This window comes from Lissotriton vulgaris, chromosome 4_1 (genome assembly GCF_964263255.1).
Source record: "Lissotriton vulgaris chromosome 4_1, aLisVul1.2, whole genome shotgun sequence".
Classification (NCBI taxonomy): Eukaryota; Metazoa; Chordata; class Amphibia; order Caudata; family Salamandridae; genus Lissotriton; species Lissotriton vulgaris.
In genome coordinates, this window is record NC_141691.1 from 665,978,723 (window position 1) to 665,997,255 (window position 18,533).

Genomic DNA, 18,533 nt, shown 5'->3' on the forward strand with positions numbered 1-18,533 from the left:
CTAGGAAACTGCACTTAGAGAAGGGACTGCCTCAAAGTTGCAGGGGAGGGAGCACTGTCTCTGATGAGCATGAGAGGAAGCAGGAAGGTAGAGCAGAGACTGGCACAGAGAAGTTGGGGCGACCGATGTAAAGGTCACTGGTGGGGCTCTCAGGGGTGCCAGTATGCTTTAAGTGCATAGCTGTAGTTCTTTACCTTTGAGTTTCTTTAGTCAGCAAAATGTCAGTAATCCATCAGTCCATGAGGTGGCACACATGCAGGTTCTTTTCCAAATCATTGCCAAAATGTAGGAAAATGAAGTAGGTCCAATCCAGGTAGTTTTCTATGTAGGTTTATTGAAGTAAGAAGTTACATAGAGGAGAGCCCCGAAAGGAGCAGCCTCACTACTGCTCAGCTCATCTCCAACTAACACTCACACACACAAACATTCCATATACCAGCACTCTCTAACACATACACTCAGGCTGAACAGCAGCAGTATAACAATATTGGAAACATTTTGTTCAGAGCGTATAATATATAATGTCCATAGAAGTCGATTCTAGTTCTCTATGGGAACATTGTCTACTCCCAGGGGGAACTGAAATACAGTGGTTTGACATTAGCCAATTACTGAGAGTTCAATGTTTGTTCAAGCCATTTGCAGTGTATTTTTAATACTTTAAGGGCGGGGGTGACCCGAGGTGTAGAAGATTGAATACAACAGCATACACTTTTCAAAGCAATAACTTGTCCTAGAGCAGAAGAGATCAAAGTTTTACAATGGTCAACATTGTCATTTAGGTGACTAAAACCAGAGGGAAAAACTCAAAGGTAAAGTCTGTGGCGACTGTGTTGACTGTGGGTTATGACCCAGGTCTATTGGGAAGGTGCAAAAACTGTATGTAAGCATGAATTATGTGTTCTCAGAAATGTAAAAGTAATCGCTGAGTGGTGAGTCCACAAGAAAGGGAGACAGAAACCAATTGTGACAAATTGCAGGTGGAGCAAATATAAGGTCAAGCGTGTGACCTGTTAATTGAGTGAGCTCATTTAACAATTGAATGAGGCTCAAATTTGAGCAAACCTCAATGAGGAGGCTGACGTTGTTAGCAGGAGAGCCCTCATAAAATTAAGTTCTCATTAAGTTCTCTCCTTGCCAACATTTTAACAAGGATGAGATGAAAGAATATTTTGACCATCTAATGGCACTTCACCTCAGCTGGGAGAAATAACAGTGGGTGGTGGACGTGTGCGTCTATCTCCCAGCGAATTGGCAAGGCTGTGGAGGGTCAGTTACTACACCCCTACCTTTGGTATGGTCAGAGTGTCACATTTAACCCAAATCCAAATCTAGGCAGGGGATTGGACAATAACCATTAATTCAATCACAAAATTCCCCAGTAGATCAGAAACATTATTTCACGTTACGCACAACTATAGCCTGGATTGTGATTTTAATGTTAGCAAAATATGACAGGGCACATGAAATGATGTGGCAGTGTTTTTTGTCAGAATATTGAGTACAAAATATTGTGTGACATAAATATTCTTTCTCAGATACAAAAATATCATACCATTGGGTGTACCTTTCATGGGGTAATATTTCCGTGAACGATATCTAGAACACAATATCTATCTCAGAAAATATTCTGACTACGATGTTATAAGCAAGAAAAATGAGCAATGTCCTACGCATGAGACCTAGTGTGCCAGGAATAGTGATTTATAATTTTTCCAGAAACAATCCTCCTTGCTGCAAGATTGTTTCAGATTTTTTTTTTAAAAGTCAACTGGGTTGTCATCAAATGAAAGACAGGCCAACATTTGGCTTTCTCACTTAAACTGGCTCTAAACACACAATAGAAGTACTTTCAGTGCAATTGTTAAATTGTCTACCACAGTAAAGAAAATTCTAAATCCAGCAAAATGATAACAGGCCCCTGCTGATTCATGTGATTGTTGTTTCATATTTTCATGTCACTTACATCAGGTAATATTAAATATTGTGCACAGCCTGACATCCTGGCTCCATTTGGCCACCGCTAAAGATAGAAAGAGGATACTAAATAGAGATGAAACTTACTGTTCTGGATGTTAGTTACTGTATATATATATATATATATATATATATATATATATATATATATATATATATATATATATATATATATATATATATATATATATAACTACACCTACTTGTAGAAATGCTGACTCTTTCTGTTCTCTCAGTTCAGTGAATTCTTTTAATGTTCCAAAATAAGTTTTACAGTTTATATCACTGGGTGGCTCACAATGTTCTATTCTCAGGTAAATATAGTCTCTACAGAAATTCAGTACTAATTACTTCCTTAACTCCAACTTTCTGTTGTGATAATACTCACTAAATAATCAGAAAAACAACTAAATTAAGGTAAACTCTTCGGATCACTGAAATATTATCGACGGTCACATTATCGACTTGCAAAAATATCGTTGACAAATTATCGACGGCAAAAATATCGACTTTCTATACTTATTACACAAAGTACAAAAATATCGAGTAAAAAATATCAAGTATTTACAATATCGAGTACATAAATATCGCTTTATTAAATATCGACTACTAATATATCGTTGTACATGAATTCAGCCCTAACACTACAAAAATATCGACTACAAAAATATAGACTACACAAATATCGTAAAAAAAAAATATCGAGTTCTTTTTTGTACACTTTCATGTCTAAAATACCATCTTAATCATCAATAAAAGGCATTGCTGTATACAAAATACATTTTACATAATATAACTGTTACTTTTATAACATTCCTATTTATCTACATTTGCTATACATTCTATTACATGCATTATATCTTTTTCTAAATATTCTTTGCATTTAAGAAACGTTTTCATTACTTATTTTAACTTACAAATCTATTTCTTTTAACAACTAACCTGCTTTAAAGCGGCAATCACCACATACCACCATTCTCACATCTACAAACACACCAATTAACCAAAAAAAATTCAAACTAGCCTATACAATGCTTCTTTACATCCTACAACCAATCAAATCAAAGCACACAAAATACACATACTATAAAAGGGATACATGCATTCTACCATTTGTTGCTGCTAACCCTATGGAAAGTAGATGCCAACACTCTGAAGATTTTGTTCCTGAAGAAACATCTTTAAAGATCCAGCTCACTAGCTAATTATTCAAGTAAGTAACACTGCATTATTTAGAAATCTAAATTAGAAGTGTACTATTTTACTTACATCTCCTAACTCTTGCACTTATTTTATTTTCATCTCTTCCTACATTTCTGATAGAAAGTACTCCAAAACTAATCCTATTACATGGTCATATTTCTTCACATGGAAACTCAGATTGTAAGTATATATTAATGGTCTGTTATACACCAACTGCTGTTTTTAAACACTATTTCACAAGAGTATTTTTTGTTTCAAACATTATATTTACAGACATACTGAGATTTTCCTCTTTCTACACAAAAAAGGATAAAACTACACTAATTAAACTTGTAAGTATAGATGTTTTTGTTATGAAACACCCAATTTTATAATGGCACATTTCTCAGCAACATATATTGCATATTACATCTTTCCTACAGATCATATAGAACATCCTACATCAACTATACCAAAAGACAAGACTACCCTTGTAAAAAATGTAAGTATACTTGTTTTTTGTCTAAAACTGCTGCAAAAAAACGCTAACTATATTCTTAACACCATGTTATATATTTTGAATTTCATCTACAGATATTCAGAATACATCATACATCTATTCTACAGATCCTATAAAAACATCCAACACAAACTATACCAAAAGACAAGACTACCCTTGTAAATAATGTAAGTATACTTGAAATTTGTCGAAAACTGGCCAAAATAACGCAAACTATGCTCTTACCAACATGTTATATATTTTATATTTCCTCTACAGATATTCTAAATACATCATACAGCTATTCTGCCTACAGCAAAGAAAACGACTTATTTAGAAGTTAGTATACTTTTAAATATTTCCCTTTTCCCAACGGTTCAAAATAGTATTTATAATAATTTTCATTTATTTCTTCTATCTTCTCTACAGATCTGAACTTTACTACCTTGAAGTACTCCACAAATTACTACAAGTCTACTATTTAAACAAGTAAGTATATGTAATGTTTTAATCAAATGTACAAGTAAGCAAAATTGACAACTGTTTTTTTGTAGGAAAAACGTTTGTTATGTCTAATCATTAACTTGGCATTTCTATATTTTCATACCAACAGTAAATCAAGAAATACATACAAGAAAATTCTTCAAAATACAGTTCTGCATTTTAGATTACTACATTGAGTAACTGTAAGTATAAATACATCATAAATGATGTTAGCACCAGAAAGTGAAATATATGTTTTTTGATTTTGTTTCTTTCTACTCTTTCCTAGAACAAGTAAATCAAAATGACTGAAGGTGCAGAATTTGTTATGTCACAGAAAAATAAATTACTATTATGTTACATAGGGTATGTGTATAATCAGGAAAGACAAAGTGGTAGAAAAGTGTTTTGGAAGTGTACCAAATACTACTCCAACAAATGTTATGGGAGGGCTACTACTGAGGAAACTAATGTGTTATCTACCAGGGAACACAATCGTCCCCCAAATGTCACAGAAATTGAAATTAGAGATGCTTTAGAAAGTATTAAAAGTGCTAGCACACAAAGTGATAAGCCAACAACACAAATCCTCAAAGAAGAACTAGTAAAAGTCCCAGCCCATGCTTCTGGTCAACTACCCTCTATTGACTCCCTGAAACGCACAATTGCACGCACTAAAAGACTCACTAGCACAACCCAACCCAACCCAACTACTTTTGAAGAAATTATTATTTCACCAGAAATGGCCATCACACACAATAAAGATAAATTTATCATTTTTGACAATGAAAGCAGTGCAAACAGAATCATTATGTTTGGAACTGCAAGTAATTTAGGGAAAATCCAACAGTCAAGTCAAGTCAAGTCAAAGAATTTATATAGCGCACTACCTACCCAGAGGGTCTCAAGGCGCTTAGAAAGGAGAGGGGATTACTTGTCAAATATCCATGTTTTAAGTTGCTTTCTGAATGCTAGGTGGTTCTGGGTGAGGCGAAGGTAAGCGGGGAGAGAGTTCCATGTTTTAGCAGCCAGGTATGAGAAGGATCTGCCTCCCATGGTGGTCTTGTTGATGCGAGGTACATTAGCGAGGGCTTGGCTGGAAGAACGTAGTTGGGGGGAGGGGGTGTAGAAGGACAGTCGTGAGTTGAGGCATTCTGGTCCGATGTCGTAGAGTGATTTGTGTGCGTGGGTTAGCAGTCGGAAAGTGATTCTCTTATTGACGGGTAGCCAGTGGAGGTTTTTCAGGTGACCAGAGATGTGTTCGTTGCGCGGGATGTCTAATATGATCCTGGCTGAGGCGTTTTGGATTCGTTGGAGTTTCTTCTGGAGTTTAGCAGTAGTACCTGCGTAGAGGGTGTTTCCGTAGTCCAGTCGGCTCGTGACTAGCGCAGGGGTGACTGTTTTCCTTGTTTCGGTGGGGATCCAGCGAAATGTTTTTCTGAGCATGCGAAGAATGTTGAAGCAGGATGAGGATACGGCGCTGACTTGTCTGTTCATTGAGAGTGAAGAATCCAGGATGACGCCTAGGTTCCGTGCGTGGTCTGTCGGGATGGGTGCTTTTCCAAGGGCTTCCGGCCACCAAGAGTCGTCCCATGCAGAGGGGGATGTACCTAAGATGAGGACTTCTGTTTTGTTTGAGTTCCGTTTCAGACGGCTTTGTTTCATCCATTCGGCAACTTCCTTCATTCCTTCGTGTAGGTTAGTTTTGGCGGTGCTGGGGTCATTGGTGAGAGAAAGGATTAGTTGAGTGTCATCCGCGTAAGAGATGATGTTGAGGTTGTGTTGACGGGCGATGGCCGCGAGGGGGCTCATGTATACGTTGAAAAGGGTGGGGCTGAGTGAAGATCCTTGTGGTACGCCACAGATGACTTCAGTGGCCTCGGACTTGAATGGTGGGAGGCGGACTCTCTGGGTTCTTCCGGTGAGGAACGAGGTTATCCATTCAAGTGCTTTTCCTTGTATTCCGATGTTATTGAGGCGCTGTAACAGGGTGCTGTGGCAGACTGTGTCGAATGCTGCAGAGAGGTCGAGGAGGATGAGGGCGACTGTGTCTCCATTGTCCAGTAGAGTTCGAATGTCGTCTGTTGCTGCGATGAGGGCGGTCTCAGTGCTGTGTTTTGCTCGGAAGCCAGATTGTGAGGAGTCGAGGGATTTGTTGGTTTCGAGGAAAGCGGCGAGCTGGTTGTTGACAGCTTTCTCGATGACTTTGGCCGGGAATGGAAGGAGCGAAATGGGGCGGTAATTTTTGAGTTCGGTGGGGTCCGCTGTGGGTTTTTTCAGAAGGGCGGTGAGTTCAGCGTGTTTCCAGTCTTCCGGGAAGGTGGCGGAGTTGAAGGAGCAGTTGATGACGTCTCGGAGGTGCGGTGCAATGACGGAGTCTGCTTTGTTGAAGATGTGATGAGGACAAGGGTCTGTGGGTGATCCTGAGTGGATGGAATTCATCAGGCGGATTGTGTCCTCAGTGGAGATTGGGTTCCAGTCGTAAAGGGTGTTCACGGGGGGAGAATGTTCAGCAAATGGTTGGGTGGGTTGGTCTCCGGGTTGGTTGTCGAAGCTGTTGTGGATGTCTGCAATCTTGTTGTGGAAGAATGAGGCTAGGGAGTCGCAGAGGGCTTGAGAGGGGGTGATGTCGTTGGAGTTGGCCGAGGGGTTGGAAAATTCCTTGACGATGTTAAAGAGTTCCTTGCTGTTGTGGGCGTTGTTGTCAAGTCGATCCTTGAATGCTGTTTTCTTGGCCTTTCGGATAAGTTGGTGGTGAGTGCGGGAGGCGTTTTTGAAGGCGTCCTTGGTGCTAGTGGTTGGGTCTTTTTTCCAGGCCTTTTCAAGGGAGCGGCAGAGTTTCTTGGACTTCTTAAGATCATCGTTGAACCATGAGGCCTTCTTGCTGCCAGGTTTGCTTTGACGTTTTTTCAGTGGTGCTAAGGTGTCGGCGGTGCTGGATAACCATAGGGTGAGGTTGGCGGCGGCTTGGTTTGGGTTAGAAGAGTGGGCTGGGGTGTTTAGAAGGAGCGATGCGGAGATCTGGTCGGTGGTGATTTTGTTCCAGTTTCTTTGCAGCGTTGGTTGGAGGTGGTTGGTGGGTTTTGGCTTGTTGTAGGTGAAGTGAACGCAGCTGTGGTCAGTCCAGAGGAGATCCGTAGTGTGGCTGAAGGAGACATGATTGCTGGAGGTGAAGATGGGGTCGAGTGTGTGACCTGCGATGTGGGTGGGGGAAGTGACCAGTTGTTTAAGTCCGAGGTTGGCGAGGTTGTCCAAGAGGGTGGTGGTGTTGCGGTCGTTGATCTTTTCAAGGTGAAAGTTGAGCTCTCCCAGAAGGATGTAGTCTTTGGAGGGGAGCGCGTGTGGAGTGATGAAGTCCGTGATGTCTTCACTGAATTTAGCGGGGGGTCCTGGTGGTCTGTAGAGGAGGGTGCCTCTGAGTGTGGTCTTGGGGTTGATGTGTATTTGGAAGTGAAGGTGTTCGGAGTTGGCGAGGTTGGCGTCAGAGCTGGTTGAGATGCGGATTGATTTCTTATGGACGATAGCGATTCCTCCTCCTGTGTGGCCAGTACGGTCCTTGCGTATGATCTTATAGTCTTCAGGGATGGCAATGGTGATGTCTGGGGCGGAGGAGGCGTTCATCCATGTTTCTGTTAGGAAGGCGACGTCTGGAGAGATGGTGTCTAGTAGATTCCATAGGTCAATGGCGTGTCTGTGGACCGAGCGGTGTTGAGAAGTATGCATTGTAGGTGGTTGGGGTCGGGACTCTGTGGTGTGGTCGTAGTGGAGATGCAGTTGGTGCCGCTGAATTTGCAGGAGTAGCAGGAGAAAGGTCCATGAGTGTGTCCAGGAGCTGCTTGGACGCAGTTGGGGGCGCGACCGGGGTTAAGGGCTAGGAGGAGGTCCCCAATGGATGATGGATGGAACATTTAAACCATGCCCAAAACCTTTTTACCAACTGTATTCCATCCACGGTTTATACCATCACTCTAACATACCTTTCATTTACTGTTTGCTACCCAACAAACAGCAAAACACTTATACAGAAATCTTAAATGTTCTCAAAACTGAAATCAATAGTTATTTTCCTGAAAAAATAATTATTGATTTCGAATTAGCTATGATTAATAGCATTTTGAGAACATTTCCCCACACAGCAATCCAGGGTTGCTATTATCATTTTAATCAGAGCATATGGAGGCATCTCCAAAAATCAACTTTGAGTATACTATACTCAACAGATAGCACCTTTGCCTATCAAGTTAAAAAATTGATAGCCCTGGCCTACGTCCCTGTAACAGATGTAGCGGAACATTACAATTTATTAATTGACAGCACATATTACAAGAGGAATGAGGATAAACTAACCCCATTACTGGACTATTTCGAAGACACTTGGGTGGGAAGGTTGCACAGATCTGGACATCGACGCCAACCCAAATTCCAAATCCCTTGGTGGAATGTCTATCTTAGTACTTTAAACCAAGAGGCTAAAACAAACAACAGTGTAGAAGGGTGGCATAATGCTTTCCAAGCAACCACAAGCAGAGGCAAACCCACATTCCATAACCTTCTAGAAGCTTTGAAAAAAGAACAAAGCTATCAGGAACTAAGAATGGAACAATCTGTGTCCCAACTAGGTCCAAAACTCACTAAACAAACAAAACAAATGTTCTGACTACTGCAAAGTCAAGTCACACTATACCCTACAACTAGAGGATTAGAATACCTGTCAATAATAGCTAAAAGTCTACTATAAATATGTCAACAAAATATACAAATGTCTTCTTACAATAATGGTAAAATAACATTTCATAAACATTAGTAATCAATTATAAATAATACATATTTGTTAAACAAACTTATCAAAAATCGGAAAATGATGTCTTAACAAATATGCAATGTTTATAATTACATCACACATACACAAAACATAGAAATCAACATTTCCCACCCAATAAATAAATTAATTTAAATACTTACAATTTTTGTAGATAAGAAAGACGCAATCAAGCAAAATGCAATCCATACAATCCAATCCAATATAGGACAATTCCGATATGGGAAACCCTCAAAAACCCGAAAATAAAGTTCAAAAGTTAAAAAAACGCTCCAGGAAATCCCGAAAACAGTAGTGTGGACACTTTATTATTTAAAGTGATATACACACAATTTTTAAAGAACGGTCACGCATAGCAATATATCAATCCAATTCGAAACCCTCCAAAAACCCGAAAAAAGTTGATAATGTGTAAAAACCGCTCCAGACAAACACGAAAAATATCAGTTTAAAGTCAAAATATAACCATAATAAGTCAAACTTTAGTTTCACCGGGAAAATACACGCTTCCTTCCATGTAGTTTTCATGCGAAGAACCGGAACCTGTAAAATAACAGACATAACGAAACCCACCCACAAATAGGTCCTAACATTTGTAAATACACTCACAATTAACAGTAACCATGTAAGAAGACATTTCCGAACACTTAAAATAACACTAGAACTAAAACATTCACGACGCATCTATAACGAAGACATTTCACCAAAACGCTACTTAAACAATTCACACATACACCAAAAAACACTAAAAAGGTCGATTATACCCTCAAACATAACAACTAACTTATAATTTGTCTGTAGAAATAAGCTTACCTCTCTCCACGCGAAGCAACTCCCAACCGCGAGCTTCTCCAGTCCAGAATGGAGCGCAATAACCTTACACGGTAAAAAAGTAGTCCCCTTAAACCATTTGTGTAAAAGTATCATTGACAATACAATGTTATAGTCAAAAAATATGATACATACACATTTATATTTTTACAAATTAATACACTATACTCATTATAATTTAACATATTTAATAAATAGAAATATATTTAATATAAATTAATATATAATAATTATTATATATTAATAATATAAAAAAAGTATGTAAAAGTTGGAATAAAAGATGTAAATATTTTGTTATTGTGTACATTTATAGGAATAAGTTTGTGTTTATTTTTAATTAAACATTATAATTGTTTATGGTAATAATTAATAATAATAAATAATATAAGTTATTTATTCTTATTAATATCTAAATTATAACCATTTAATACATAAACAATGCCCAGCAATAATGTTTATATTTTATCTCTGAATGTATGTTTTTCTGAAAATATTAAAATAATGATTATGTTTATAAATTAATAATAATAATAATAAAATATTTTGTTATTATTTTTATTAATTATTACAAAATGTTTAATAATAATTTCTAACTATAACAAAAGTATATAATTGCTTAATTAATTATTTGGCAATACCAGATATTATAATTAAACATATTGTTCCCCTATAGTGTTATAAAATTTAAAACATAATATATTTATATGTCTCATTGAAAAACAACATTGTGTGAAATATGTATCAACAAATATTTTATGTTGTATTTCTGTTTCTTGAACAAATGTAATAATAGTCATGTTACTTGATACAATTATAAAAGTGTAATACATACATTTCATAATATTAATATTTAATATTAACATTATTAAATATTAATGGAAGAAAATTTAAAAGGAAAATTGTATTTATTTCAATAAAAATACTTGTAACTCAAAGTTAATTATGGGAATATTGTATATTAACAGAAAAAATGTTGTTAACAATTTTTTTATTATAATTGACAACATGTCTATAAATGTTAATGTGTTATTCTGCAAAGACTAAAACTCATAATAATGTAATGTTATTTTGTTTGTGATTGTATTGTAGTACACAATAAAATTTGCAAAAATGGTTAATAAAGTTTTTTGAAAACATCCATGTTGCATTATTTTGTAATATTATAAGACAGTAATGTTAAAATGTATGCAAATGTGTTGGACACTGACCAATGTAATATGTCCTATTGCTACTCCAGTCAAGCTAATATCATTGAAGGTGCAGGACACTGACCAATAATTATTTACTATTCGTACTCCAGTCAAGCTAATATCATTAAATGTGGTGGACACTAACCACAGATTAATTACTAATCCAACTCCAGTGTAGCTAATATCAGTGATGGTGGTGGACACTAACCAATTAATAATTACTATTCCAACTCCAGTCTAGCTATTTTCTAGGAAGGTGCTAATACATATATATTTTAGATAAATTTAAAACAGAATAATGTAATGTAATATTTGTTAGTATTTTCCTGTAATAGCTTTATATTGTTAATTTTATTTTACCCTGTAGACCTGTACCCCAAAAACCCAAAACTGTCCCTGAACACTAAAAATACCCCTTCACCCAAAAACACAAAACTGGCCCTGAACCCAAAAAATAGCCCTTTACCCAATAACTTAAAACTGACCCAGAACCATATAAATACCCCTAACCCAAAAACTAAAAACTGACCCTGAACCCCAAAGCATACCCCTTTACCCAAGAACAGAAATCTTACCCAGAACCCTACAAATACCCCTTAATCCACAAACTGAAGACTGACCCTGAACCCTACAAATACCCCTTTACCCACAAACAGAAAACTGACCCTGATCCCAAAAAATACACCTTTATCCAAGAACTGAAAACTGACCCTGAACCCTTAAATAACCCCTTAACCCAGAAACTGAAAACTGACCCTAAACCCAAAAAATACCCTTTTACCCAAGAACAGAAAACTGACCCTGAACACTAAAAATACCCCTTTACCTACAAACTGAAAACTGACCCTGAACCCTATAAATACCCCTTTACCCACAAACTGAAAACTGACCCTGATCCCAAAAAATACACCTTTACCCAAGAACTGAAAACTGACCCAGAACCCTTAAATAACCCCTTAACCCAGAAACTGAAAACTGACCCTAAACCCAAAAAATACCCCTTTACCCAAGAACTGAAAACTGACCCTGAACCCTATAAATACCCCTTTACCTACAAACTGAAAACTGACCCTGAACCCTATAAATACCCCTTTACCTACAAACTGAAAACTGACCCTGATCCCAAAAAATACACCTTTCCCCAAGAACAGAAAACTGACCCTGAACCCTCTAAATACCCCTTTACCCACAAACTGAAAACGGACCCTGAACCCTTTAAAAACCCCTTCACCCAAGAACTGAAAACTGACCCTGAACCCTCTAAATACCCCTTTACCCACAAACTGAAAACGGACCCAGAACCCTTTAAAAACCCCTTTACCCACAAACTGAAAACTGACCCTGATCCAAAAAAATACACCTTTACCCAAGAACAGAAAACTGACCCTGAACTCTTTAAAAACCCCTTAAGTCACAAACTGACAACTGACCCAGAACCCAACAAAATACCCCTTTAACAAAGATGTTAAAACTGACCCTGAACCCTACAAAATACTCTTTTCCACAACATTAAACACAAATATTTACATAAAAACATAAATAATAACTAACAAAAACAAATAATTATATATATTAGCACATTAGCTCTAATTAATATAATTTATTAATTAATACTATTAATTTCCAATTAATTAATTAACAAAATATTATTGATTATTATAAATGTACTCCAATTAATGTAATTAACCAATGTAAATTAATTAATAACCAATTAATTAATTAAAATATGCAAACAATTAATGAAATAATTAACTAATTATAATTAATTAATAACCAATTAATTATTTAAAAAATAATGCTAAAATAATTAATCAATTAATTTACTAATAATATTAATTAGAATAATATGCAAACAATTAATAATATAATTAAGTAATTAGTATTAATTAACCAATTAATTAATAAAAAAATATGCCAAAATAATTAATTGATTAATTTTCTATTAATATTAATTAATTACCAATTAAAATCTAATAAAAAAATTTAACAAACATATATTAATTAATTAATTAATATTAAATTACTTCCCACCCTATTCCCCTATAAACCCGCAACCCGCTCCTAAACATTAACTACAAATAATATTTTTATTAATAAAATATTTTTTTTTTTGCATTTTTTCTATTTATTCTCGATATTTTTTACTTTGACTATTTGTTGATATTTTTTCTAATCGATATTTTTTACTCGATATTTTTGTAAACTATATTATATTGTCTTTTTTTGAGTCGATATTTTGTCCAACGATATTCCTACAGTCGATATTTTGTTGATGTCGATATTTTTACATCGATATTTTGTCCATTCGATATTATGTAGTCGTTATTATGTCCAGTTACCATACTCTTCACATGACTGAAGCGCTAACCTAAGCGCTACTCAGAATGCGGTATTTCTTGTAATCTTCTTCTCCCAAAAACTCGAGATTAAGGAAATTCTGGACAGACTTACCACAGCCGCCGAATTGCCTGACTACCCAGCAAAGCCTAAACTACTCACAAAACCAGGAATTTTAATCTCCTCAACGGCTGCACTAGCGAAGGCACCCGTTAATCGAAGCTTCTCAGTTGAAGTGTGTACTTCGCAGGGCGCGAGCAAGCACAGCTGCTCTTGTCGAAAGTCCCAGAAACACTAGACCTTCACTTCAGTAAGTGAACCAGTGGCCATCTTGGAATTCCGCCACGAGGGTAACACTTGTCTACTGAACAAAAGGGAGGTCCAGCTATTAGGTAAGAGTCTACAAAGCCTTGAATGTTTGCCCTGACGCAGTTTACAGCGAACTGGGAGGAACTTGAGGCTTACTGACAGCTTAGTTTGACCAGTCCTGACACAGTGAAGTTTACCAATTGCTAAAGTGGGCTGACCCCTTGAACCAAGCTATATGCTGCAGTGGGCCGAAGACAAATGCCAATGGCACAACAAGACCAATGGATGAAGAGGACTTGGCTGAACGCCTCTTTATATACATGGAATGTGATCATTCACAGTGGAGTTCGCCAATGACTGAAGTGGGCAGACCCATTGCTGCATGCTGTATGCTTTAGTGGGGCAAAGACACATGTCAATGACACAATCCGACAAATGGATAGTGTGATCTGGCTAAAAGCTGCAAAATACTGCAGATATCCTGAGGAGTGGATGAGTCAGTCTGAGCCAGGAAGGCCGACCTCCCCAAAAACAAACATCCCTGGTGTCTAATTGGAGCTCATGTTTGTAGATCATGGCACGTCCATGATCCACGAGCAGGAAACCTTTTGAGAGCTGCATTGCTGGAAAGGGAGAATCCTGTGAGTGAGTGACATCCGCATTAACAGGAGCACAGACCAGATGTTCATGTCCTCCACGTTACTGAGGTAATACAGAAGATGCTAATGTATCACCCTCCACATCCTTAGAGTTATACATTACAATTATATTGAATTTAACTAGTTAATTATATTTTAATATTGACATACTGATAACATGTCACTGCATGCTCAAGTCAGAGAGATTCCATAGTGCTTCATCTATGCACAAAGAATTCTTTAGACACATCATTTTAAATGATTCGGTGTCAAAGGGTAAGCCCCCTTAGACCTTCACTAGGGGATGTTTCTGACTCTTCGGTGAAGATGTTCTCATTTGAATGTGATTGATGTAAGTTGGCTGTCAGCACAAGCAGTGACAGGCGGTAATTTTGGTAGGGAGGGGTCAGTGGGGCACACATGCATACATATACACTCACTCACTCACACCCATGCATTCACAAACATGCACACACATACCCATTCACAACAAATTCATAGATTTATATGTACAATTTGGAAGGTGGATTATTGGTAGGGGCAAATGGAGGTCTGCTGCTGGCAATAAGGCCACTAACACAGTATAGGGCTCAGAATATGTATTAGAAATGTATTCCCATGCTCAACCCTTGGACGTGGCTACAAGCAGACAGGCTTAACTTCAAAGACAGGTATGTAAAGCATTTAAAAACACCAATTCAGTAAATAATTAAGGCACAGAATAAAAATCTAACACTAGTTTTTAAACATTGTTAGAAATTGGATCTTTTAAATGACACTAAAACGAAAAAAAACACTGTAGGGAACCAAAGATATGAATGTTTAAAGATTAGTCACTTTCTAGTGCTTAGAAACCAACAGTGCCCCTTTTAGTCATTTTGTTTTCTCTGACAGGGACACACCTTTAGAAATTGTTCTGGAGACTCACCACTCTTGTGCAGCCTTCTCCAGCAGGCTGGGTGCAGTTACAACTCCTTCCTGAAGTTCTGCTTGCGGGTTTCAAAGTGTCCAACACACAATCCAAGGTTCTGGAATCTCCAAGAGGGTCCTTGAAAGTGTGGAACTTCAATTCCGCAATTCACTTGAACAAACCCCTTACAAATCCACTGGTACTCCAGGATGGGAATTCTCTGGAGGGATGTCCAGGTGAGCTCTGTTAACATGTAGCTTGCAGGGAGTTCACTCTTTACTTCTTTTGAACCAGGTTTGAGCCACAGGGCTGTAGTTTCAAATGGTGCAATCTCAGAGTCCTAGCCTTTAGAAATGCACATCAGAAATCTTCAGCGCAGACCCTTCTGATTCTCTTCAGTTTTATGCAGCAGATCTGAGCGGCTATGCCCCTCTCAGATACTTATTCCCAGTTCTCTGGGTCAAGCAGGAGTTCACTGCTGACAAGGAGAGCAGGGCAATTCCCCTAGAATATGACCACATCCTGTAGAGTGTGGCATTATTTTGTCCCTGAGTGCACCAAATCCTCCAAATTCATAATGGCTGATTTTCCAGCAGGGAGGTAAGAGCTGGCTAACACACCTGTAGGATGGCTACTTTTCATAACATCTCCCCCTTGCATCTATGCATTCCTTCCATAATCCTAGCTCTGGCTGGGGTGAAAAGTTTAGAGTTGAAAATGACACTAAGGCCTCCTCTTCTCTTTGAAGACCATGGTTTACGACTCCTCCTCCTGCTCTGGCATTCCTGTGTAGCAGCACACTGCCCTCCCAGCAGAGCCGGCTAATCCCAGGGCTCTTTATCACCTCTTCAAGGCAGCCTGGTTAATCTACTTAACTCTGACCAATCAGGACAGACCACTGGAAGCCTGAATCTGGGTTTACAAGCAAGCAAGAAAGTCTTACAACTTTGTGCATGTACACTTTAGGAGAAATTCAACCATCACATATTCTTGAGTTTATTAATACCATTCGGGGAAGTCTTTGAATGAAACTTCTAGCCCTCTCCTATCAGAGTTATTAGTTAATAACGTCCTGCTATGTTAACCTATGTGGCAGGGGATTTGAAATGGGTAATGTATTGGGTAATTTTTCCAGCACCAGGACTTACAAAACATATGTTATAAGTGTTTTGCTTATATCTACAGGACCCCCACCCCCTGAAACAACTAGGGGAGGCTTTGTGGGTTCTGAATCTGTAGAAAAATTGCAGATTCTCCCTCCACAGTGCTCCTAGAATCAAAGTCGAATTTGGGTAGCACTTTAGCACAATGTGGGGAGTGAAATGTGAAATTTCATTTAACCCAGGGCATGTAAGAATCATTTTATAAGGGTCTACCTGATAAATACCTGGCCCCTACCCCTGGGACACCTAATGGAGACCCTGGGGGTTCCTAATATGCCATAACATTGGAGGTTATCCATTTTTGAGTGCCCCAAAGTCAAGTTTGAGCACAATTTACTTTTTAAAGCAGTCCTGCCACCCAGGGCTACTTTTAAAACTGACCTCAGGCTTCAGCAGTGCGTGCACACATGCAGGTACAAAAGAGCTGCAGGCCTCTAAACTGCCATGCCCTGTTTATACTAGGGACTGATAGGTAGTTTCAATCCCCCTGCTCTAATATGCACTAGGGCCCTAGGAGGTAGGTCTTGCCAATCACAGGGGTACCCCATACCATAGTGTACGTGGGTGTTTTTACTGTCTTCTGAATGTGTCTGTTTGAGAATTGCACTGGCCCTGGGCCTAGTTAGGCAGAGCCCAGTGTTAGTCAGAGTCAGTACCACCGGTACCAGTGAGCACAACGTTGAGGGGTGCTCAAGTCACAGGATGACTTTGCAACAATACACGCATGCATGGACCAAACATTAGTAAACATAAAACTTAGCATCCCTGCAGGTCCCAAAGAGGAAAGCCTTGGAGGTCCTAGAAGAGCTGAGACTGCTGCCATCTCTCATTGGCAGGTGGAGGCAGCAGTCCCTCACTCTGCACAGATTGCAATGGAGTCAGTGAGACAGCTGACCCGATCCATCCTGTGACAAGGTGTCACTTTTTGAGTTCACAAATTTTTATTGGGAGTTTAAGAGATGATCAGCATGTAAAACAATCGTAAGTACAAAGTAAATATTACATGAAGGAAATAAAGAGTACATGAAGGAGGCGAGCTCAAAGAAACTGGTGAAAGTATACATAATTTTACATAATAATAAATTACATAAATGACATATAAGAAAACATACAAAGAAATAAGATACAATATCGTTGCAACAGTTCACTGGTATGAAGGTAAGTCAGCAAGCAGGCCTACAGTATATGTATGAACGTAAGCAGCCTTGCCATAATAGCGTAAGTTCAGCAGGTGATCATGGTGGTTTGTGTAAGTCAAAGTATTCATCCAGGGAGGTCCAGAGTTTCCTATGTGGGGGCGCCAAGGGGTAGAGGCAAGGGCTAAATTATCGGCCCCTCTGAGATTTGAGACCTAATTGAGCCAGTGGGGAAAGGAGGCTTTAGTAGTATCCTTCCAATTATTTAATATGATCTTAACCGCCGCCGTCAGTAAAAGGTCAAGAAGGGCTTTGCCGTTGTCATTGAGTGGGATGGCTTTGGCAAATCCCAACACGAGGGTTGAGAATTCTCTCGGAAGCGGGACATGCAAGACTTTGGTGATGAAATCAAAGATTCTGTCCCAGTAGGTGATGACATATGGGCATGTAAGTATTAGATGTTCGAGATCCCCACTCCCTTCTTTGCAATTCCAGCAGGTGTCGTCTTCCCTAATGTTGTGTAGGAATAACCTCTTAGGTGTCCAGAAGGCTTTATGAAGAAGCCAGAACTTAGTTTGGGACAATGTGGGGCTGATTTTGTGACGTGTGGTGGATTCCCAAGTTCTGGCCCACTCTATTTCTGAAGTTGGTGTGGACGAATAGGATTCCCAGAACACTCTTAGGGAGTCAGTCAAGGTGGAGTTTTGCGGGCGGATTAATTTGTAGATTCTCGAAACTTGATGGCCAAGTCTGTTGAGCGTACTGAGAAAGTCGGGGAGAGAGGGGGTGAGATCACTTAGGTCTGCCTTTGTGAGTGCCACTTTGATATGTAGAAAGTTATAGAATTCCATGCGTTGGAGATGATATCTATTTTGTAGTGCACTAAAGGGGAGTGGTGACGAGCCCTCGTATAGTTGGTGTGGAAAGTGTATCCCTTTGGCTATCCATGAGGCGAGGTGCAGTGGTTTCCCCTTGTATGTTAGGGTATTGTTTTGCCAGAGCGATCCCATCTCGATTTCCGGAACTGGTGGGGAAGGTATTTGCTCACTTGGAGTAAGG